This window comes from Pseudophryne corroboree, unplaced genomic scaffold, assembly GCF_028390025.1.
Source record: "Pseudophryne corroboree isolate aPseCor3 unplaced genomic scaffold, aPseCor3.hap2 scaffold_859, whole genome shotgun sequence".
NCBI lineage: Eukaryota > Metazoa > Chordata > Amphibia > Anura > Myobatrachidae > Pseudophryne > Pseudophryne corroboree.
The window spans coordinates 17,219-42,472 of NW_026970438.1; the positions used below are offsets into that span (position 1 = coordinate 17,219).

Genomic DNA, 25,254 nt, shown 5'->3' on the forward strand with positions numbered 1-25,254 from the left:
CAAGACCTTTCCTCCGGACCATAGCCTTTCCAGTGAACCAGAAAATACAGCCGATCCCGGGACAATTTGGAATCGAGAACCTTCTCTACCAAGAACTCCTGTTGTCCCTGTACATCCACTGGAGATCTACCCTGAGAGATCTTCCGAGGAAATCTACTGGAAGAAACGTATTGTTTCAACAGGGAACAATGAAACGTATTTCCAATCCTGAGAGATCTTGGTAAACGTAACCGAAAGGCAACTGGGTTGACTCTTTTAATAATAAGAAATGGCCAAATAAATTTGGGTCCCAGTCTAGCTGAGGATTGTCGAAGCCTGATGTTGCGAGTCGACAACCACACCCTATCTCCCACCTTAAAAGTGCAAGGACGTCGGAGCCTGTCAGAAAATTTCTTCTCTCGAAAGGCCGCTTTTCTGAGAGCAAGGTGCACCTTTTTCCAAATGGCTCTGAGATGGGAGGTTAAGGTAAGCGAGGAGACTGAGGAATGATGAAAAAAAGAATTAGCTCTGGGGTGAAAACCAAAAACTGAAAAGAATGGAGACTCTTTAGTGGAGGAATGACAAGAATTATTGTAAGCAAATTCAGCCAACGGAAGAAACTCGGACCAATCATTCTGGAGTTTGGCTGAATACAAGCGCAAATATTGTTTCAATGATTGGTTAACTCGTTCGGTTTGCCCGTTGGATTGTGGGTGGTAACCGGATGTTAACGACAATTTCATCTTCAATGAGGCACAAAAACATTTCCAGAATTGTGCGATGAATTGTGGACCCCGATCAGAAACAATATCAGTAGGCAACCCATGAAGCCTGAATACATGGCGGAGAAACAAAACTGCCAACCCTTGGGCAGAAGGCAATCGGGGAAGAGCAATAAAATGAGCCATTTTACTAAAACGGTCCACTACCACCCATATGACTCGGAATCCGGCTGAAAGGGGAAGGTCAACCACAAAATCCATGGAAATATGAGACCATGGCCTGAGAGGAACATTTAAGGGCATAAGTTGCCCGATGGGCAAGGAACGGGGAACCTTATGCTGTGCACAAACCTGACATGAATAAACAAATTCCTTGACGTCTTTAGAAAGACCAGGCCACCATACTGAGCGAGAGACTAACTCCAATGTCTTAGAGACTCCTGGATGCCCTGAAACTTTGTTATCATGGAATTCCGTTAAAACAGTAACTCTCAAAAACTCAGGGACGTAAAGACGACCAGCAGGAGTAATTCTAGGAGCTTGGTGTTGAAGCTGTTTTAACTGGGTAAATAAATCTTGTGTGAGGCCCGCCCAGATGACCGAAGATGGAAGTATGGGGGTAACAGGATTGTTATTGTGAACCGGAAGAAAGCTATGTGACAGGGCATCAGCCTTAGTATTCTTGGAACCAGGCCTGAAAGTGATTATAAATTTGAAACGCGTAAAAAAAATAATGCCCAACGTGCCTGCCGGGCATTAAGCCGCTTAGCCGATTCAATCTATTGCAGGTTCTTATGGTCAGTCAATACCGAAATAGTATGTTTTGCTCCCTCCAGCCAATGCCTCCACTCCTCGAAAGCCCATTTTACCGCCAGTAACTCCCGATTACCAACGTCATAGTTGGATTCAGCGGAGGAGAATTTCCTGGACATAAAGGCACAAGGATGTAACTCCAGAGACTCCGGATCCTTTTGAGAAAGGATAGCCCCCACTCCAACCTCCGAGGCATCAACCTCCACCACAAAGGGCAATTCCGGATTAGGATGTCTGAGGACTGGAGCCGAGACAAAGGCTTGTTTCAAGGCCCGAAAGGACAACTCAGCTTCACGCGACCAGTTGGTAGGATCCGCTCCTTTCTTTGTCAGAGCTACAATGGGAGCAACCAGGTCAGAAAAAGAATGAATGAACCTTCTATAATAATTCGCAAACCCTAAAAAACGCTTAATTGCTTTTAAATTGGTGGGTTGCGCCCAACTAAGGATGGCCTGGAGTTTCTTTGGTTCCATGGAAAATTATGTACCCTAAAAAAGATACTTCCGTGACATGAAACTCACACTTCTCCAGCTTGGCATATAAATGATTCTCACATAAATTTTGAAGAACCAGACGCACCTGGGTAACATGTTGTTCCATTGATTTAGAAAAAATCAGGATGTCGTCTAAGTAAACGACCACGAATTTCCCTAGGAAGTCACGGAGCACATCGTTAATGAGGTCTTGAAAAACTGCCGGAGCATTGGACAGGCCGAACGGCATCACCAGGTATTCGTAGTGACCCGACTGAGTACTGAAGGCCGTTTTCCACTCATCTCCAGATTTAATTCGGATGAGGTTGTACGCTCCTCTAAGGTCAATTTTAGAAAAAATCACAGCAGAACGTAACTGATCAAAGAGTACAGAAATCAACGGCAAAGGATAGGTGTTTTTAACTGAGATCTTATTCAGGGCTCTAAAATCAATGCAAGGTCTAAGCGAGCCATCCTTTTTCTCCACAAAGAAGAAGCCTGCACTTAAAGGAGATTTTGATGGTCTAATAAATCCTTTCTCAAGGCTCTCCTTTACATAATCATTCATAGCCGCAGTTTCTGGCCCGGATAATGCATATAATCTTCCCTTTGGCAATGCGGCACCAGAAATTAACTCAATAGCACAATCATAAGGCCGATGGGGAGGCAGAATGTCCGCATTGCCTTTGGAGAAAACATCAGCAAACTCCTGGTATTCCACCGGAATGAGTTCTGGAATGATAGCTGCTACTCTGACTGGAAACGTGATACATTCCTTATCACAAAAAGTACCCCAATGTGAAATCTCCCCCGACCGCCAATCAATGGTGGGATTATGAAAGGCCAGCCAAGGGTGACCCAGAACAACTGGAACTGCTGGGCAATGTGTAAGAAAGAACTCGATTTTCTCGGAATGTAGAGCTCCTACTGTAAGTAGTACAGGGGGTGTACGGAGAGAAATAATCCCATTAGACAGCGGACTCCCATCTAAGCCATGCATGGTGACACACCTACCCAAAGGTAACTGAGGAATGCCTAAGGCCTTAGCCCAAGTTAAATCCATAAAGTTTCCTGCAGCTCCACTGTCAACAAAAGCCGACACCAAAGAACTGAGGCTGCCAAAGGAAACTTTAACTGGGACTAAAAGGGAGTTATTCGAGGAGATAAGCTGCAGACCTAGGTGAACCCCCTCACAATTCACCTGGTCAAAGCGTTTCCCGACTTGTTTGGACAATTACGAGCAAAATGTCCCTTACCCCCACAGTACAGACAAAGACCAGAATTTTGCCTTCTGGCTCTTTCTTCAGGAGACAGCCGGGAGAGACCCATCTGCATGGTCTCCTCTACGTCTTCAGGAATGGAATATACACACGGACTTGACCTTACAGGTGCTCCTTTTTCAGCCCTCCGCTCTCTGAGACGACGATCAATCTTAATAGAAAGCTCCATGAGTTTATCGAGAGTCTCAAGAGCGGGGTACTGAAGGAGACTGTCTTTTATAGACTCTGATAAGCCGAGGTGAAACTGACTGCGCAGGGCTGGGTCATTCCAGCCACAGTCGTTCGACCAACGGCGAAACTCCGTACAATAAACCTCTGCAGGATTTCTACCCTGTCTGAGAGCGCGCAACTGACTTTCAGCGGACGCCTCTCTATCAGGGTCATCATACAAGAGCCCTAAAGACTCAAAAAAAGCGTCAATTGACAACAATGCCGGATCCTCTGCTCTTAAACCAAATGCCCAGGTCTGAGGATCCCCCTGGAGCAAAGAAATAATAAACCCGACCCGCTGAGATTCAGTACCCGAGGAAGTCGGTCTTAAACGAAAATAAAGTTTACAGGATTCTTTAAAATTAAAAAACTCTTTTCTATCACCAGAAAAACGGTCAGGCAAATGCATCTTTGGTTCAGGGACTACCCTTGGGGAAGCTCGCAAAAGATCTTCCTGCGACTTCACCCGAAGAAAAAGATCCTGAACCATCTGAGTAAGTTCTTGAATCTGGCTGACTAAGAGCTGACCAGGATTTGGCCCTAAACCTGTTGGATTCATGAGGCCGATAAACTCTCACAAAACTGAATGAGAAAAAATTAAACCCCGTTTAATTTTAAGTTTTGGTATGGCCGGTAATAATGTTATGATTCCAGCACTCTGGTCAGAGAAGATCTTATGGCAAGGACTGGAGCACTGGAACGGAATGCTGGGGAAGGGAGCAGGACAGGAAAATAGCCCCTGGCGCCCTAACTCTGTTGTCTCACCCATGTTGTCAGAAATCCCCTGCGAGACTATGGTTTCTTGAGCCCTTGGCAGCCGCGTTTGAAGGGCGGATTATGTCTGCCCAACTTCGATGCCCCCCGGTCTTAATGAGAGACAAAGGGAAACCTGAGACAGGGTGATAACAAGAGGCCCTCTAACTAAACAACCAGGCCAGGGGCTAAGCAAACTCAAAACTATAATATGTGCGGAGAAACCGCCAGGAAAAAGGACAACCAAAATATCCACTTGTCCAATTCTCCTACCCGGCACCGCCAAGTACCAGAGAGGACTTGTGGAAGCGGAACCCTCCGCAAATGCTCCAAACACAAAATATAAAAGGTAAAGCGGCTGAGCCGCAACACACGGCAGAGCCGCAACTCACGAACACCACTGGATATAAAACGGTGATCAGTCAGGACTCCAGGGAACCAAACGACCTCTTGGGATGAGATGACAACTCCCGAATACCGGACTTCTGCGGACTGGAATGACCGGATACAGCAGGACTGGAAACAGACTCTCAGCAAACAAAGGCAGCATGCAGGAAGCTATTACCGGCGTCTGTGAGAAGCCCTGGGAGTGTATTTAACAAGGAGTCCTCCAATCAGCTGCTAAAGGCTGATTAGAATAAATGCCGTGCAGCTGCCTTGCTGCACGGCCAGAGAGCAGGTGAATATCTTAATTTCCTAAAGCCTAGCAACGGGGAACGCGGTCCGCCAGTGGCGTCCCCGTTGCTAGGGTCCGTGCGGCTCAGCGCACCCGGCGTCTAGCGTTGCTAGGGAGCCGGCGGCTGTACGTGCACGGCGTCTCTAGTTGCTAGGCGCCGGGCCGCGCAGACCATCAAGCGGACCCCGGCGCCTAACAGTATGACTCCCAAAAACAACAACCGCGTCATTGGGACCAACTGCGATTTTGGCAAGTTTAGGAGCCAACCATGTTGTTGAAGAACTGTCAGGGAGAGTGCAATGTTTTGCACCAACTGGTCCCTGGATCTCGCCTTTATCAGGAGATCATCCAAGTACGGGATAATTGTGACTCCTTGCTTGCGAAGGAGAACCATAATTTCCACCATCACCCTGGTGAAAATCCTCGGAGCCGTGGACAGACCAAACGGCAATGTCTGAAATTGGTCATGACAATCCTGAATTGCAAACCTTAGGTAGCTTGAGGCAGTGGCTAAATGGGAACATGTAAGTAGGCATCCTTTATGTCTACCAAAACCATGAAATCTCCGTCCTCCGGACTGGAGATCACTGCCCTGAGAAAATTCCATCTTGAAATTGAATTTCTTTAGGAAGAAATTGAGGGATTTCAGATTTAAGATTGGTCTGACTGAGCCGTCCGGCTTCGGGACCACGAAGAGGCTTGAATAAAAACCTTCTCCCTGCTGACTAAGGCCAATTTGAACAATCGGTGAGGGGGAACGTCTTGAAACCCCAGTTTGTACCCTTGGGACACTATTTGTAAAACCCACGAGTCCAGGTCCGAATGAATCCAGAACTGACTGAAGAGTTTTAGACGTGCCCCCACTGGTGTGGGCTCCTGCAAGAAAGCCCCAGTGTCATGCAGTGGATTTGGCAGAAGCAGAGGACAATCTCTGGTCCTGCAATCTTGAAGAGGCTACAGACCTCTTCCTTTTCCTTCCTCTACCTGCAAAGAAAGGGGAATCTAAACTTCTTGCATATCTATTGGGCCAAAATGACTGCGGTAGATAATGATGCGTCTTCATCCGTTGACAGGGAACATAGGGCAAGAAGGTTGACTTACCATTGAAATGAGGATGCATCTTGCTGCCTTTCCAATGAAGCAAGTTTAATTTAGTAATAGGTGAAAAACCATCCTTACAAAGGTGTTAATCAGAGACTTGGCTTTGTGGACACTTTTCAGAGAACAAATTTGTTAGCATAAAAATAAAGCCAGAAAATGAAGAGCTGTTTAATCACTCAATTGGATTTTTCTGCCAGCATATTTTTTTTCTCTGCAACCCACTGCTAAATTGTGCTTCCTAGCTGTTTTTATAAAATCACTGAATCAAATCTAACTCTGATTACATCAGAGAAGGCCAGGTACCCTACACCATAACAGGGGGTTTGAAATTTTGACTTGTCTACTTAAAGATCACCAAAATCTGATAACAAGGTCAATTAGGTCCCTGGGTGGGATTGAACCACCAACCTTATGGTTAATAGCCGTACATACTAACCGATTGCGCCACAGAGACACTTTGCAAAAAGTGGCTACTGACAAAGGTTAATAAGCATACATCTAGAACGTTTCCTAGAAAAACATAAAAAAATCAATAATCTGGAGAGTTTTTGTAAGATGTTTCTTCCATCAACCAACGAATAAACACATTGGTACTTTCCCATGATGAGTGAGTGCTTCAGGATCTCTTGCACTTACATGTGCAGCAGAGTACTGCAATGGAAGCATGCTGGACCCATAACCCAGAGGTAGGCAGATTGAAACTATCCTTTGCTATATGCATTTTTTTTGTTAATTTAAGTAATCAAAACTGGGATTGATATTTTTGCTCTTTTATTTTTACTTAAAGTACAATAACTTTTACCATTTTAATTTGTTTTAATAGTATATTGACAGTATAGTTTTCTTTCAAAAATCCACTTAATTTTCTTTACCCTGTTATTAAAATGGTAATTGACAAAAAAAACTACATTGTCACCAGAAGAGCAATACAAAATGTACAAGTGATATATTAAAATCATCTTTCCAGCTTGAATTTCAATGATGCATTGGGGCAACAATTTTGTGAGAAACATCTTCACCCTTAAATAAAGATTTTCGTAATTCCTTACCTGTGTGCTAATTAGATATCACCTTGTTTTCACATTAAACAGACTTCCACATGAGAAAGCAGCAAGGATGCAGTGGCGTTAATGTTTCCTGGTGTCAACCTGTATTATTTCAGTAGACATTGAAATGAGGATGCATCTTGCTGCCTTTCCAATGAAGCAAGTTTAATTTAGTAATAGGTGAAAAACCATCCCTACAAAGGTGTTAATCAGAGACTTGGCTTTGTGGACACTTTTCAGAGAACAAATTTGTTAGCATAAAAATTAAGCAAGAAAATTAAGAGCTGTTAAATCAAGCAATTTGATTTTTTTGCAAGCATATTTCTTTTTCTCTGCAACCCACTGCTAAATTGTGCTTCCTAGATGTTTTTATAAAATCACTGAATCAAATCTAACTCTGATTACATCAGAGAAGGCCAGGTACCCTACACAATAAGAGGGGGTTTGAAATTTTGACTTGTCTACTTAAATATCACCAAAATCTGATGACAAGGTCAATTACGTCCCTGGGTGGGATTGAACCACCAACCTTTTGGTTAAAAGCCGTACACACTAACTGATTGTGCCACAGAGACACTTTGCAAAAGTACATACTGACAAAGGCTAATAAGCATTCATCTAAAACGTTTCCTAGAAAAACTTAATAAAGTCAATAATCTGGAGAGTTTTTGTAAGATGTTTCTTCTATCAACCAACGAAGAAACACATTGGTACTTTCCCATGATGAGTGAGTGCTTCAGGATCTCTTGCACTTACATGTGCAGCAGAGTACAGCAATGGAAGCATGCTGGGCCCATAACCCAGAGGTAGGCAGATTGAAACTATCCTCTGCTATATGCATTTTTTTGTTTGTTAATTAAAGTAATCCAAAACTGGGATTGATATTTTGGCTCTTTTATTTTTACTTAAAGTACAATAACTTTTACCATTTTAATTTGTTTTAATAGTATATTGACAGTATTGTTTTCTTTCAAAAATCCACTTAATTTTCTTTACACTATTATTAAAATGGTAATTGACAAAAACAAACTACATTGTCACCAGAAGAGCAATACAAAATGTACAAGTGATATATTAAAATCATCTTTCCAGCTTGAATTTCAATGATGCATTGGGGCAACGATTTTGTGAGAAACATCTTCACCCTTAAATAAAGATTTTCTTAATTCCTTACCTGTGTGCTAATTAGATATCACCTTGTTTTCACATTAAACAGACTTCCACATGAGAAAGCAGCAAGGATGCAGTGGCGTTAATGTTTCCTGGTGTCAACCTGTATTATTTCAGTAGACATTGAAATGAGGATGCATCTTGCTGCCTTTCCAATGAAGCAAGTTTAATTTAGTAATAGGTGAAAAACCATCCTTACAAAGGTGTTAATCAGAGACTTGGCTTTGTGGACACTTTTCAGAGAACAAATTTGTTAGCATAAAAATAAAGCCAGAAAATAAAGAGCTGTTTAATCACTCAATTGGATTTTTCTGCCAGCATATTTTTTTTCTCTGCTACCCACTGCTAAATTGTGCTTCCTAGCTTTTTTTATAAAATCACTGAATCAAATCTAACTCTGATTACATCAGAGAAGGCCAGGTACCCTACACAATAACAGGGGGTATGAAATTTGACTTGTCTACTTAAAGATCACAAAAATCTGATAACAAGGTCAATTACGTCCCTGGGTGGGATTGAACCACTAACCTTTTGGTTAATAGCCGTACATACTAACTGATTGCGCCACAGAGACACTTTGCAAAAGTACATACTGACAAATGCTAATAAGCATTCATCTAAAACGTTTCCTAGAAAAACTTAAAAAAGTCAATAATCTGGAGAGTTTTTGTAAGATGTTTCTTCTATCAACCAACGAAGAAACACATTGGTACTTTCCCATGATGAGTGAGTGCTTCAGGATCTCTTGCACTTACATGTGCAGCAGAGTACAGCAATGGAAGCATGCTGGGCCCATAACCCAGAGGTAGGCAGATTGAAACTATCCTCTGCTATATGCATTTTTTTTTGTTAATTAAAGTAATCCAAAACTGGGATTGATATTTTGTCTCTTTTATTTTTACTTAAAGTACAATAACTTTTACCATTTTAATTTGTTTTAATAGTATATTGACAGTATTGTTTTCTTTCAAAAATCCACTTAATTTTCTTTACCCTATTATTAAAATGGTAATTGACAAAAACAAACTACATTGTCACCAGAAGAGCAATACAAAATGTACAAGTGATATATTAAAATCATCTTTCCAGCTTGAATTTCAACGATGCATTGGGGCAACGATTTTGTGAGAAACATCTTCACCCTTAAATAAAGATTTTCTTAATTCCTTACCTGTGTGCTAATTAGATATCACCAAACAAGGCTTCACCTTCATAGGGAAGAGACTCCCTTTCTTCTTGGAGTCAGCATCAGCATTCTCTTGGTGAATCCACAATGCCCTCCTATCCGACACTGCCATGAAATTGGCCCGTGAACTCAAGAGTCCTATATCCCTTGCAGTCTCACGTAAGTATGCTGCAGTGTCCTTGATATGATACAACGTAAGGAGTATCCCATCTCTCCAGGGTATCTATATCGGATGACAAGGTATTCGACCAATTCTTGAATACTACTACTCACCCATGCACATGTATTTGTATTCTGTCCGCGGCGGGAAATGAATAAACAACCAGAATCCTTTTGGGGATTTGAAACCATTTTGTCGAGCTGGCCCAGACTTTCTCAAACAGAGATGGAGGAACGTTACATCAGCTTTCATTATATATCTATATATACATACATATAGACCCCTTTGTCAGGAACAGCAGGGTCTTCAGTGATTTTAATATGTCCATAATATCCACAATCATGTACTGAATGCTCCTTGCCAATATTGGATCTAATCAGGAAACTTATGGTCGACATAAGTATCAGTATCCGTGTCAGTATCAGTGTGTAGTAACTGGGCAAAATAACATTTTTGCGACCCAGCGGGGCCTGAGGGAAAAGAAACATAGCCATGAATATCACATCTATTCTCTACGTCTGTGTCTGGGACACAGATTTATCCAACCTTACTCTGATATTACTGAAACATTTACCCAGTCAGTTATCGGTGGTGCCAACAGGGCCACCATCATATGTCTGCATTCCTAATATAGTTTCCTCTTGGGAAAAACAGGTCAGATTTCTTTGTCTCAGATCTTCCTCTAGCCTTGTTCTTCTTTTGAGAGTTCCCTTGTGCTGCCTCAGTTGGATCTCCTTCACTTGACAGGGGGGTGTCCGAGCAGCGACCCTCCCCAGCTCTAGCCCAACTCCTACTTACGTGCCAAGTGAGATACTATGATCAGGAAGGTGCTTCTCCCAGGGCAAGGCTCACCCATTGCACTCTGGGTGTGCTGCTCCTGCGATTTCCCCAAATGTGGGACACTTGACTGCATAATTTGTGTTTCCACTGGTCTGCTTTCATATAATTCAGATCTCTTTGTCTCAGGTCTCTCTCCAGCCTAGTTTGCTGTCTGTTTCCACTTCTTTTTTTTTTGAGCCCCTCCCTTCTATACCCTTGTGCACTATCCTGACTTCTCCTCCTGTCTGCTTACTTTGTGCCTTCCAACGCACAATGCGAACTACAGGTAGTGCTGCAGTGCCCACACCCTTTTACTTGCCTTACAGAGCAGCTCTGGAGCTGTTACAGTGCCCAGCTGCTGCAAGAAATCAGCTTGAATGCTTCAGGGGCTGGGGCATAGCCAACATGAGCCCCACACCGAAGGAGGGTGGAGGTGTTTAATGCGAACTAGGGGTCATCCAAGCGCCGCAAAAGGCCGCCATGCCCTGCACGCCCCTTTTCTCTTTTCATATGCAGATGAGGGTTGAAGCCAACTTTGACCCACTGCTTGGATGACATCACCGTATGCAAATCCATCTGCTGCAGGCCTTCCCCCAGGAATGCTTGTACTAGTTGTTGCATTTGGTTTGTTGTTTGGGGGTGCTTCAGTATTAGGCAGCCTTCTGCCCTCCCATGTTCATCTGAAAATATGTGTTCTCCCTGCAGTTGTTGTCCCCAGATGAGAGTTCCCTTGTGCTGCCTCAGTTGAATCTCCTTTACTTGACAGAGATGTGCCTGAGCAGCGGCCCTCCCCAGCTCTATCCCAAATCATACTTATTTTGCATAGGAGATACCATGGTCATGAAGATTGTTCTCCCAGGGTGAGGTTCATTCATTGCATTCTGAGTATGCTAACCCCTGTGATTTCCCCAAATGTGGGAAACTCGACTGCATTATTTGTGGTAGTGGGGGACTGTGTTTGTGCTTTCCTCTGGTCAGCTCTGGTAAAAGTCAGATTTCTTTGTCTCAGATCTTCCTCTAGCCTTGTTCTTCTTTCGAGAGTTCCCTTGTGCTGCCTCAGTTGGATCTCCTTCATTTGACAGGGGGGTGCCCGAGCAGCGACCCTCCCCAGCTCTAGCCCAACTCCTACTTACCTGCCAGGTGAGATACTATGATCATGAAGGTGCTTCTCCCAGGGCAAGACTCACCCATTGCACTCTGGGTGTGCTGCCCCTGTGATTTCCCCAAATGTGGGAAACTTGGCTGCATAATTTGTGTTTCCACTGGTCGGCTTTCATATAATTCAGATTTCTTTGTCTTAGGTCTCTCTCCAGCCTAGTTTGCTGTCTGCTGGCATACTCTCTCTCTGTCTCTCCAAAGGGCCTTGTGGGGAAACTGTCTTCAGAAAAAGCATTCCCTGTGTGTGTAGTGTGTCGGTACACGTGTGTCGACATGTCTGAGGAAGAAGGCTATATTAGAGAGGAGCGGGAGCAAATGAACGTGGTGTCTCCGCCGACACCTGATTGGATGGATATGTGGAATGTTTAAAATGCTAGTGTAAACTCATTGCACAAAAGATTAGACAAGGCAGAAGCTTTGGGACAGTCAGGGTCTCAACCAATGCCTAATCCTATGTCGCAGGGACTGTCAGGGTCTCATAAGCGCCCACTATCCAGATTGTTGACACAGATACCGACACGGATTCTGACTCCAGTGTCGATTACGATGATGCAAAGTTACAGCCAAAATTGGCAAAATACATTTGATATATGATTATGGCAATAAAAGATGTTTTGCACATCACAGAGGAGCCCCCTATCCCTGACAAGAGGGTACATATGTACAAGGGAAAGAAGCCTGAGGTAACCTTTCCCCCCTCACACGAGCTGAACGAGTTATGTGAAAAAGCTTGGGAATCTCCTGCAGATTTCCAAAAGGATTCCCCTTTCCCATCAACGGATAGGTTACGATGGGAATCCTCCCCTTGGGTGGACAAAGCATTAACACGCTTATCCAAGAAGGTAGCCCTCCCGTCCCAGGATACGGCTACCCTCAAAGAGTCTGCTGACCGCAAACAGGAGATTACCCTGAAGTCCATTTATACACATTCAGGTACCTTACTCAGACCGGCAATTGCGTCGGCCTGGGTGTGTAGTGCTGTAGCGGCATGGACGGATACCCTAGATAAGGCTACTATTTTATTGCCCCTGGGGCATATAAGAGATGCTGTCCTATATATGTGTGTATGCAAACTACAGGTGGTGCTGCAGGGCTCACACCCTTTTACTTGTCTTGTAGAGCAACTCTGGAGCTGTTACTGGGTCCAGCTGCTGCAAGAAATCAGCTTGAATGCTTCAGGGGCTTGGGCATGGCCAACATGAGCCCCACACTGATGGGGGTGTATAAAGCGATCTAGGGGTCATCCAAGCGCAACCCCACAAAGGCCGCCATGCCCTGCGTGACCATTTTCTCTTTTCATATGCAGACGAGGGTTGCAGCCAACTATGCCCATTGCTTGGATGACATCACCGTATGCAAATCCGTCTGCTGCAGACCTTTCCCCAGGAATGCTTGTACTAGTTGTTGCATATGGTTTGATGTTTGAGGGTGCTTCAGTATTAGGCAGCCTTCCGCCCTCTCATGTTCATCTGAAAATATGTGGTCTCCCTGCAGTTCCCTTGTGCTTCCTCAGTTGAATCTCCTTAACTTGACGGGTGTGTGCCCGAGCAGCCGCCCTCCACAGCCCTATCCCAGCACATGCTTTTCTTGCGTATGAGATCTCTTGATCATGAAGATAGTTCTCACAGGGTGAGGTTCATCCATTACATTTTAAAGTAGGAAGGTACAAATTACATATTCAAATTACATATATGTGCTGGATTCAAATGTTTTCCCCCCTTCCTTTCTCAATTGTGCCCATCAGCAGCTATTCTAATGTTGCTGCCAATGGGTGTGACACATTCATTTCTTCTGTGGGGTACACTGGACTCCACAAGGATTCACATTGGGGTGTAGAGTAGGATCTTGATCTGAGGCACCAACAGGCTCAAAGCTTTTGACTGTTCCCAAGATGCTCAGCGCCCCCTCCTCTATAACCTCGCTTCCATGAACAGGGAGCTCAGTTTGTAGTTGGTGCCTTCAGTAGCAGGCCACTTAAGAGGGGGCTGCCTCAGGCAGCCTATTCTTAGCTATTAATTTTGACAAGAAAAGAAGAACTTTTATTTATAAGAATCTACAAGGGCTGCAGCGGCCCTCCCCAGCCCTATCCCAAATCATACTTATTTTGCATAGGAGATACCATGGTCATGAAGATTGTTCTCCCAGGGTGAGGTTCATTCATTGCATTCTGGGTATGCTGACCCCTGTGATTTCCCCAAATGTGGGAAACTCAACTGCATTATTTGTGGTAGTGGGGGACTGTGTTTGTGCTTTCTTCTGGTCAACTCCCCCCTCTTCCTGCTGTGTTCGGCCACCCCCTACCCCCTCCCCTCCCTGCCGTGTGTCCGGTCACCCTCCCCTCTCTGCTGTGTGTCCAGCCACCCCCCCCCCCCCTCTCAGCTGTGTGTCCGGCCACCCCCCCCAGACACGCAGCGCCTGACACACACAGACATGCAACGCCTGACACGCATACGCATATGCAGCGCTGGACGCACACGCACACAGCACCTGACACACACACACACACACACACAGCACCTGACACACACGCACACACACAGCACCTGACACACACACACACACAGCACCTGACACTCACACGGACCTGACACACGCGCACACACTCACACGCAGCACCTGACACACGCACACACAGACGCAGCACCTGACACTCACACGGACCTGACACACACGCACACACTCACACGCGGCGCCTGACGCACATAGACACGCGGCGCCTGACGCACATAGACACGCGGCGCCTGACGCACACGCGGCGCCTGACGCACACGCGGCGCCTGACGCACACGCGGCGCCTGACAGACACGCGGCGCCTGACACACACGCACAGGCAGCGCCTGGCACACACGCACAGGCAGCGCCTGACACACACGCAGCGCCTGACACACACAGACACGCAGCGCCTGACACACACAGACACGCAGCGCCTAACGCACAGGCAGCGCCTGACACACGCAGCGCCTGACACACGCAGCGCCTGACACACGCAGCGCCTGACACACGCAGCGCCTGACACACACACGCACCTGACACTCACATGCTCCTGACACACGAAGCATGATGGCCTAACAGGAGGCTTTAAAATTTTCTTTCTAGTGACCTTCGTTTGGGAGAAAAATGCAAAGGTACAAGACAGCTTTTCCTTGCCAATATCTCTCTTTTGCAAAGAGCTGCGCATTGGAAAATTCAGGGCTATGTCGTGTAGATGATGGCCTAACAGGAGGCTTTAAAATTATCTTTCTAGTGTCCTTCGTTTGGGAGAAAAATGCAAAGGTACAAGACAGCTTCTCCTTGCCAATATCTCTCTTTTGCAAAGAGCTGCGCATTGGAAAATTCAGGGCTATGTCGTGTAGATGATGGCCTAACAGGAGGCTTTAAAATTATCTTTCTAGTGTCCTTCGTTTGGGAGAAAAATGCAAAGGTACAAGACAGCTTTTCCTTGCCAATATCTCTCTTTTGCAAAGAGCTGCGCATTGGAAAATTCAGGGCTATGTCGTGTAGATGATGGCCTAACAGGAGGCTTTAAAATTTTCTTTCTAGTGTCCTTCGTTTGGGAGAAAAATGCAAAGGTACAAGACAGCTTTTCCTTGCCAATATCTCTCTTTTGCAAAGAGCTGCGCATTGGAAAATTCAGGGCTATGTCGTGTAGATGATGGCCTATCAGGAGGCTTTAACATTTTCTTTCTAGTGTCCTTCGTTTGGGAGAAAAATGCAAAGGTACAAGACAGCTTTTCCTTGCCAATATCTCTCTTTTGCAAAGAGCTGCGCATTGGAAAATTCAGGGCTATGTCGTGTAGATGATGGCCTAACAGGAGGCTTTAAAATTTTCTTTCTAGTGTCCTTCGTTTGGGAGAAAAATGCAAAGGTACAAGACAACTTTTCCTTGCCAATATCTCTCTTTTGCAAAGAGCTGCGCATTGGAAAATTCAGGGCTATGTCGTGTAGATGATGGCCTAACAGGAGGCTTTAAAATTTTCTTTCTAGTGACCTTCGTTTGGGAGAAAAATGCAAAGGTACAAGACAGCTTTTCCTTGCCAATATCTCTCTTTTGCAAAGAGCTGCGCATTGGAAAATTCAGGGCTATGTCGTGTAGATGATGGCCTAACAGGAGGCTTTAAAATTATCTTTCTAGTGTCCTTCGTTTGGGAGAAAAATGCAAAGGTACAAGACAGCTTTTCCTTGCCAATATCTCTCTTTTGCAAAGAGCTGCGCATTGGAAAATTCAGGGCTATGTCGTGTAGATGATGGCCTAACAGGAGGCTTTAAAATTATCTTTCTAGTGTCCTTCGTTTGGGAGAAAAATGCAAAGGTACAAGACAGCTTTTCCTTGCCAATATCTCTCTTTTGCAAAGAGCTGCGCATTGGAAAATTCAGGGCTATGTCGTGTAGATGATGGCCTAACAGGAGGCTTTAAAATTTTCTTTCTAGTGTCCTTCGTTTGGGAGAAAAATGCAAAGGTACAAGACAGCTTTTCCTTGCCAATATCTCTCTTTTGCAAAGAGCTGGGCATTGGAAAATTCAGGGCTATACCGTGTAGATGAAGCACTAACAGGAGGCTTTAAAATTTTCTTTCTAGTGTCCTTCGTTTGGGAGAAAAATGCAAAGGTACAAGACAGCTTTTCCTTGCCAATATCTCTCTTTTGCAAAGAGCTGCGCATTGGAAAATTCAGGGCTATGCCGTGTAGATGATGGCCTAACAGGAGGCTTAAAAATTTTCTTTCTAGTGTCCTTCGTTTGGGAGAAAAATGCAAAGGTACAAGACAGCTTTTCCTTGCCAATATCTCTCTTTTGCAAAGAGCTGCGCATTGGAAAATTCAGGGCTATGTCGTGTAGATGATGGCCTAACAGGAGGCTTTAAAATTTTCTTTCTAGTGACCTTCGTTTGGGAGAAAAATGCAAAGGTACAAGACAGCTTTTCCTTGCCAATATCTCTCTTTTGCAAAGAGCTGCGCATTGGAAAATTCAGGGCTATGTCGTGTAGATGATGGCCTAACAGGAGGCTTTAAAATTTTCTTTCTAGTGTCCTTCGTTTGGGAGAAAAATGCAAAGGTACAAGACAGCTTTTCCTTGCCAATATCTTTCTTTTGCAAAGAGCTGCGCATTGGAAAATTCAGGGCTATGTCGTGTAGATGATGGCCTAACAGTAGGCTTTAAAATTATCTTTCTAGTGTCCTTCGTTTGGGAGAAAAATGCAAAGGTACAAGACAGCTTTTCCTTGCCAATATCTCTCTTTTGCAAAGAGCTGCGCATTGGAAAATTCAGGGCTATACCGTGTAGATGAAGCACTATCAGGAGGCTTTAAAATTTTCATTCTAGTGTCCTTCGTTTGGGAGAAAAATGCAAAGGTACAAGACAGCTTTTCCTTGCCAATATCTCTCCTTTGCAAAGAGCTGCGCATTGGAAAATTCAGGGCTATGCCGTGTAGATGATGGCCTAACAGGAAGCTTTAAAATTTTCTTTCTAGTGTCCTTCGTTTGGGAGAAAAATGCAAAGGTACAAGACAGCTTTTCCTTGCCAATATCTCTCTTTTGCAAAGAGCTGTGCATTGGAAAATTCAGGGCTATGTCGTGTAGATGATGGCCTAACAGGAGGCTTTAAAATTATCTTTCTAGTGTCCTTCGTTTGGGAGAAAAATGCAAAGGTACAAGACAGCTTTTCCTTGCCAATATCTCTCTTTTGCAAAGAGCTGCGCATTGTAAAAATCAGGGCTATGTCGTGTAGATGATGGCCTAACAGGAGGCTTTAAAATTATCTTTCTAGTGTCCTTCGTTTGGGAGAAAAATGCAAAGGTACAAGACAGCTTTTCCTTGCCAATATCTCTCTTTTGCAAAGAGCTACGCATTGGAAAATTCAGGGCTATGTCTTGTAGATGATGGCCTAACAGTAGGCTTTAAAATTTTCTTTCTAGTGTCCTTCGTTTGGGAGAAAAATGCAAAGGTACAAGACAGCTTTTCCTTGCCAATATCTCTCTTTTGCAAAGAGCTACGCATTGGAAAATTCAGGGCTATGTCTTGTAGATGATGGCCTAACAGTAGGCTTTAAAATTTTCTTTCTAGTGTCCTTCTTTTGGGAGAAAAATGCAAAGGTACAAGACAGCTTTTCCTTGCCAATATCTCTCTTTTGCAAAGAGCTGCGCATTGGAAAATTCAGGGCTATGTCGTGTAGATGATGGCCTAACAGGAGGCTTTAAAATTATCTTTCTAGTGTCCTTCGTTTGGGAGAAAAATGCAAAGGTACAAGACAGCTTTTCCTTGCCAATATCTCTCTTTTGCAAAGAGCTACGCATTGGAAAATTCAGGGCTATGTCGTGTAGATGATGGCCTAACAGGAGGCTTTAACATTTTCTTTCTAGTGTCCTTCGTTTGGGAGAAAAATGCAATGGTACAAGACAGCTTTTCCTTGCCAATATCTCTCTTTTGCAAAGAGCTGCGCATTGGAAAATTCAGGGCTATGTCGTGTAGATGATGGAATAACAGGAGGCTTTAAAATTTTCTTTCTAGTGTCCTTCGTATGGGAGAAAAATGCAAAGGTACAAGACAGCTTTTCCTTGCCAATATCTCTCTTTTGCAAAGAGCTGCGCATTGGAAAATTCAGGGCTATGCCGTGTAGATGAAGGCCTAACAGGAGGCTTTAAAATTTTCTTTCTAGTGTCCTTCGTTTGGGAGAAAAATGCAAAGGTACAAGACAGCTTTTCCTTGCCAATATCTCTCTTTTGCAAAGAGCTGCGCATTGGAAAATTCAGGGCTATGTCGTGTAGATGATGGCCTAACAGGAGGCTTTAAAATTATCTTTCTCTATCGTCCTAAGTGGATGCTGGGGTTCCTGAAAGGACCATGGGGAATAGCGGCTCCGCAGGAGACAGGGCACAAAAGTAAAGCTTTTACAGGTCAGGTGGTGTGTACTGGCTCCTCCCCCTATGACCCTCCTCCAGACTCCAGTTAGATTTTTGTGCCCGGCCGAGAAGGGTGCAATTCTAGGTGGCTCTCATAAAGAGCTGCTTAGAGAGTTTAGCTTAGGTTTTTTATTTTACAGTGATTCCTGCTGGCAACAGGATCACTGCAACGAGGGACAGAGGGGAGAAGAAGTGAACTCACCTGCGTGCAGGATGGATTGGCTTCTTGGCTACTGGACATGAAGCTCCAGAGGGACGATCACAGGTACAGCCTGGATGGTCACCGGAGCCACGCCGCCGGCCCCCTCACAGATGCTGAAGCAAGAAGAGGTCCAGAATCGGCGGCTGAAGACTCCTGCAGTCTTCTTAAGGTAGCGCACAGCACTGCAGCTGTGCGCCATTTTCCTCTCAGCACACTTCACACGGCAGTCACTGAGGGTGCAGGGCGCTGGGGGGGGGGCGCCCTGGGAGGCAAATGAAAACCTTTAAAAAGGCTAAAAATACCTCACATATAGCCCCAGAGGCTATATGGAGATATTTACCCCTGCCTAAATGTACTAAATAGCGGGAGACGAGCCCGCCGAAAAAGGGGCGGGGCCTATCTCCTCAGCACACGGCGCCATTTTCTGTCACAGCTCCGCTGGTCAGGAAGGCTCCCAGGTCTCTCCCCTGCACTGCACTACAGAAACAGGGTATAACAGAGAGGGGGGGCAAAATAAATGGCAATATATTAATATAAAAGCAGCTATAAGGGAGCACTTAATCATAAGGCTATCCCTGTCATATATAGCGCTTTTTGGTGTGTGCTGGCAGACTCTCCCTCTGTCTCCCCAAAGGGCTAGTGGGTCCTGTCTTCGTATAGAGCATTCCCTGTGTGTCTGCTGTGTGTCGGTACGTGTGTGTCGACATGTATGAGGACGTTATTGGTGTGGAGGCGGAGCAATTGCCAAATATGAGGATGTCACCTCCTAGGGGGTCGACACCAGAATGGATGCCTTTATTTGTGGAATTACGGGATAGCGTCAACTCGCTTAAGCAGTCGTTTGCCGACATGAGGCGGCCGGACACTCAATTAGTGCCTGTCCAGGCGCCTCAAACACCGTCAGGGGCTGTAAAACGCCCCTTGCCTCAGTCGGTCGACACAGACCCAGACACAGGCACTGATTCCGGTGGTGAAGGTGACGAATCAACCGTATTTTCCAGTAGGGCCACACGTTATATGATTTTGGCAATAAAGGAGATGTTACATTTAGCTGATACTACAGGTACCACTAAACAGGGTATTATGTGGGGTGTGAAAAAACTACCAGTAGTTTTTACCGAATCAGAAGAATTAAATGACGTGTGTGATGAAGCGTGGGGTGCCCCGATAAAAAACTGCTAATTTCAAAGAAGTTATTGGCTTTATACCCTTTCCCGCCAGAGGTTAGGGAGCGCTGGGAAACACCTCCTAGGGTGGACAAAGCGCTAACACGCTTATCAAAACAAGTGGCGTTACCCTCTCCTGAGACGGCCGCACTTAAAGATCCATCAGATAGGAGGATGGAAAATATCCAAAAAGGTATATACACACATGCAGGTGTTATACTACGACCAGCTATTGCGACTGCCTGGATGTGCAGTGCTGGGGTAGTTTGGTCAGAGTCCCTGATCGAAAATATTGATACCCTGGACAGGGACAATATTTTACTGTCGTTAGAACAAATAAAGGATGCATTTCTTTATATGCGTGATGCACAGAGAGATATCTGCACACTGGCATCACGGGTAAGTGTGCTATGTCCATTTCGGCCAGAAGAGCTTTATGGACACGACAGTGGACAGGCGATGCGTAGAGGAGTTATTTGGGGTCGGTCTATCGGATTTGGTGGCCACGGCTACGGCCGGGATATCCACCTTTCTACCTCAAGTCACTCCCCAACAGAAAAAGGCACCGACCTTTCAACCGCAGCCCTTTCGTTCCTTTAAAAATAAGAGAGCAAAGGGCTATTCATATCTGCCACGAGGCAGAGGACGAGGGAAGAGACAGCAACAGGCAGCTCCTTCCCAGGAACAGAAGCCCTCCCCGGCTTCTACAAAAGCCTCAGCATGACGCTGGGGCTTCGCAAGCGGACTCGGGGGCGGTAGGCGGTCGTCTCAAGAATTACAGCGCGCAGTGGGCTCACTCGCAGGTAAATCCCTGGATCCTGCAGATAATATCTCAGGGGTACAGGTTGAAATTAGAGACAGAGCCACCTCGCCGTTTCCTGAAGTCTGCTTTACCAACGTCCCCCTCAGAAAGGGAGACGGTTTTGGAAGCCATTCACAAGCTGTATTCTCAGCAGGTGATAGTCAAGGTACCTCTTCTACAACAAGGGAAGGGGTATTATTCCACTCTTTTTGTGGTACCGAAGCCGGATGGCTCGGTAAGGCCTATTCTAAATCTGAAGTCCTTGAACCTGTACATAAAGAAGTTCAAGTTCAAGATGGAGTCACTCAGAGCAGTGATAGCGAACCTGGAAGAAGGGGACTTTATGGTATCCTTGGACATCAAGGATGCGTATCTCCACGTTCCAATTACCCCTCACACCAGGGGTACCTCAGGTTCGTTGTACAAAACTGTCACTATCAGTTTCAGACGCTGCCGTTTGGTTTGTCCACGGCACCTCGGGTCTTTACAAAGGTAATGGCCGAGATAATATTTCTTCTTCGAAGAAAAGGCGTATTAATTATCCCATACTTGGACGATCTCCTAATAAGGGCAAGGTCCAGAGAACAGCTAGAGATGGGTTTAGCACTATCTCAAGAGGTGCTAAAGCAGCACGGATGGATTCTGAATATTCCAAAATCCCAATTAATGCCGACAACTCGTCTGCTGTTCCTGGGGATGATTCTGGACACAGTTCAGAAAAAGGTTTTTCTTCCCGAAGAAAAAGCCAAGGAGTTATCTGACCTGGTCAGGAACCTCCTAAAACCAGGAAAGGTGTCTGTACATCAATGCACAAGAGTCCTGGGAAAAAATGGTAGCTTCTTACGAAGCAATCCCTTTCGGCAGATTCCATGCAAAGGGATCTGTTGGACAAATGGTCAGGGTCGCATCTTCAGATGCACCTGCGGATAACCCTGTCGCCGAGGACAAGGGTATCCCTTCTGTGGTGGTTGCAGGAGGCTCATCTATTGGAGGGCCGCAGATTCGGCATGCAGGATTGGATCCTGGTGACCACGGATGCCAGCCTGAGAGGCTGGGGAGCAGTCACACAGGGAAGAAATTTCCAGGGAGTGTGGTCGAGCCTGAAAAAGTCTCTTCACATAAGCATTCTGGAACTAAGAGCAATCTACAATGCTCTAAGCCAGGCGGAACCTCTGCTTCAAGGAAGACCGGTGTTGATCCAGTCGGACAACATCACGGCAGTCGCCCATGTAAACAGACAGGGCGGCACAAGAAGCAGGAGGGCAATGGCAGAAGCTGCCAGGATCCTTCGCTGGGCGGAGAATCACGTGATAGCACTGTCAGCAGTATTCATCCCGGGCGTGGACAACTGGGAAGCAGACTTCCTCAGCAGACACGACCTTCACCCGGGAGAGTGGGGACTTCATCCAGAAGTTTTCCACATGCTATTAAACCGTTGGGTAAAACCAATGGTGGACATGATGGCGTCTCGCCTCAACAAAACACTGGACAGGTATTGCGCCAGGTCAAGAGATCCGCAGGCAATAGCTGTGGACGCGCTGGTAACACCTTGGGTGTACCAGTCGGTATATGTGTTTCCTCCTCTGCCTCTCATACCAAAGGTATTGAGGATTATACGGCAAAGAGGAGTAAGACTAGTGGCTCCGGATTGGCCAAGAAGGACTTGGTACCCGGAACTTCAAGAGATGGTCACGGACGATCCGTGGCCTCTAGTTCTGAGAAGGGACCTGCTTCAGCAGGGTCCTTGTCTTTTTCAAGACTTACCGCGGCTGCGTTTTGACGGCATGGCGTTTGAATGCCAGATCCTAAAAGGAAAAGGCATTCCAGAAGAAGTCATTCCTACCTTGATAAAGGCAAGGAAGGAAGTCACCGCGAAGCATTATCGCCGTATTTGGCGAAAATATGTTGCGTGGTGCGAGCAGCGGAGTGCTCCGATGGAGGAATTTCAACTGGGTCGTTTTCCTACATTTCCTGCAATCAGGATTGTCTATGGGTCTCAAATTGGGATCTATTAAGGTTCAAATTTCGGCCCTATCAATATTCTTCCAAAAAGAATTGGCCTCAGTCCCTGAGGTCCAGATTTTTATCAAAGGAGTACTGCATATACAGCCTCCTGTGGTGCCTAAGGTGGCACCGTGGGATCTAAATGTAGTTTTAGATTTCCTCAAATCCAATTGGTTTGAACCACTAAAGAATGTGGATTTGAAATATCTCACATGGAAAGTGACTATGTTACTGGCCCTGGCTTCGGCCGGGAGAGTATCTGAACTGGCGGCTTTGTTTTATAAAAGCCCATATTTAATTTTCCATTCGACATAGGGCAGAGCTGCGGACGCGTCCGCATTTTCTCCCTAAGGTGGTATCAGCGTTTCACCTGAACCAGCCTATTGTAGTGCCTGCGGCTACAGACGACTTGAAGGACTCCAAGTTGTTGGACGTTGTCAGAGCCTTAAAAATATACATTTAAAGGACGGCTGGAGTCAGAAAATCTGACTCGCTGTTTATACTGTATGCACCCAACAAGTTGGGTGCACCTGCTTCTAAGCAGTCGATTGCTCGTTGGATTTGTAACAAAATTCAACTTGTACATTCTGTGGCAGGCCTGCCACAGCCTAAATCTGTTAAGGCCCATTCCGCAAGGAAGGTGGGCTCATCTTGGGCGGCTGCCCGAGGGGTCTCGGCATTACAACTCTGCCGAGCAGCTACGTGGTCAGGGGAGAACACGTTTGTAAATTTTTACAAATTTGATACCCTGGCAAAGGAGGACCTGGAGTTCTCTCATTCGGTGCTGCAGAGTCATCCGCACTCTCCCGCCCGTTTGGGAGCTTTGGTATAATCCCCATGGTCCTTTCAGGAACCCCAGCATCCACTTAGGACGATAGAGAAAATAAGAATTTACTTACCGATAATTCTATTTCTCGGAGTCCGTAGTGGATGCTGGGCGCCCATCCCAAGTGCGGATTATCTGCAATACTTGTACATAGTTATTGTTAACTAATTCGGGTTATTGTTTAGGAAGCCATCTTTCAGAGGCTCCTCTGTTATCATACTGTTAACTGGGTTTAGATCACAAGTTGTACGGTGTGATTGGTGTGGCTGGTATGAGTCTTACCCGGGATTCAAAATCCTCCCTTATTGTGTACGCTCGTCCGGGCACAGTACCTAACTGGAGTCTGGAGGAGGGTCATAGGGGGAGGAGCCAGTACACACCACCTGACCTGTAAAAGCTTTACTTTTGTGCCCTGTCTCCTGCGGAGCCGCTATTCCCCATGGTCCTTTCAGGAACCCCAGCATCCACTACGGACTCCGAGAAATAGAATTATCGGTAAGTAAATTCTTATTTTCTAGTGTCCTTCGTTTGGGAGAAAAATGCAAAGGTACAAGACAGCTTTTCCTTGCCAATATCTCTCTTTTGCAAAGAGCTGCGCATTGGAAAATTCAGGGCTATGTCGTGTAGATGATGGCCTAACAGGAGGCTTTAAAATTATCTTTCTAGTGTCCTTCGTTTGGGAGAAAAATGCAAAGGTACAAGACAGCTTTTCCTTGCCAATATCTCTCTTTTGCAAAGAGCTACGCATTGGAAAATTCAGGGCTATGCCGTGTAGATGAAGCACTAACAGGAGGCTTTAAAATTATCTTTCTAGTGTCCTTCGTTTGGGAGAAAAATGCAAAGGTACAAGACAGCTTTTCCTTGCCAATATCTCTCTATTGCAAAGAGCTACGCATTGGAAAATTCAGGGCTATGCCGTGTAGAGGAAGCACTAACAGGAGGCTTTAAAATTATCTTTCTAGTGTCCTTCGTTTGGGAGAAAAATGCAAAGGTACAAGACAGCTTTTCCTTGCCAATATCTCTCTATTGCAAAGAGCTACGCATTGGAAAATTCAGGGCTATGCCGTGTAGATGAAGCACTAACAGGAGGCTTTAAAATTATCTTTCTAGTGTCCTTCGTTTGGGAGAAAAATGCAAAGGTACAAGACAGCTTTTCCTTGCCAATATCTCTCTTTTGCAAAGAGCTGCGCATTGGAAAATTCAGGGCTATGTCGTGTAGATGACGGCCTAACAGGAGGCTTTAAAATTATCTTTCTAGTGCCCTTCGTTTGGGAGAAAAATGCAAAGGTACAAGACAGCTTTTCCTTGCCAATATCTCTCTTTTGCAAAGAGCTACGCATTGGAAAATTCAGGGCTATGTCGTGTAGATGATGGCCTAACAGGAGGCTTTAAAATTATCTTTCTAGTGCCCTTCGTTTGGGAGAAAAATGCAAAGGTAAAGACAGCTTTTCCTTGCCAATATCTCTCTTTTGCAAAGAGCTGCGCATTGGAAAATTCAGGGCTATGCCGTGTAGATGATGGCCTAACAGGAGGCTTTAAAATTTTCTTTCTAGTGTCCTACGTTTGGGAGAAAAATGCAAAGGTACAAGACAGCTTTTCCTTGCCAATATCTCTCTTTTGCAAAGAGCTGCGCATTGGAAAATTCAGGGCTATGTCGTGTAGATGATGGCCTAACAGGAGGCTTTAAAATTATCTTTCTAGTGTCCTTCGTTTGGGAGAAAAATGCAAAGGTACAAGACAGCTTTTCCTTGCCAATATCTCTCTTTTGCAAAGAGCTACGCATTGGAAAATTCAGGGCTATGTCTTGTAGATGATG

At 45.3% G+C, this 25,254-nt stretch overlaps 4 non-coding genes across 4 annotated transcripts; all 4 read left to right on the top strand.

Moving 5' to 3' along the window:
* The first annotated feature begins 10,359 nt into the window (after positions 1-10,359).
* Positions 10,360-10,522, top strand: LOC135043395 (U1 spliceosomal RNA). Its single transcript, XR_010236277.1, has one exon. It is a non-coding gene; the product is annotated as a U1 spliceosomal RNA (small nuclear RNA).
* A 675-nt stretch (positions 10,523-11,197) lies between these two features.
* Positions 11,198-11,361, top strand: LOC135043371 (U1 spliceosomal RNA). The gene has a single exon (XR_010236253.1). It is a non-coding gene; the product is annotated as a U1 spliceosomal RNA (small nuclear RNA).
* A 152-nt stretch (positions 11,362-11,513) lies between these two features.
* LOC135043397 (U1 spliceosomal RNA) lies at positions 11,514-11,676 on the top strand. Its single transcript, XR_010236278.1, has one exon. It is a non-coding gene; the product is annotated as a U1 spliceosomal RNA (small nuclear RNA).
* A 1,965-nt stretch (positions 11,677-13,641) lies between these two features.
* On the top strand, positions 13,642-13,805 carry LOC135043376 (U1 spliceosomal RNA). The gene has a single exon (XR_010236258.1). It is a non-coding gene; the product is annotated as a U1 spliceosomal RNA (small nuclear RNA).
* The last annotated feature ends 11,449 nt before the right edge of the window (positions 13,806-25,254 follow it).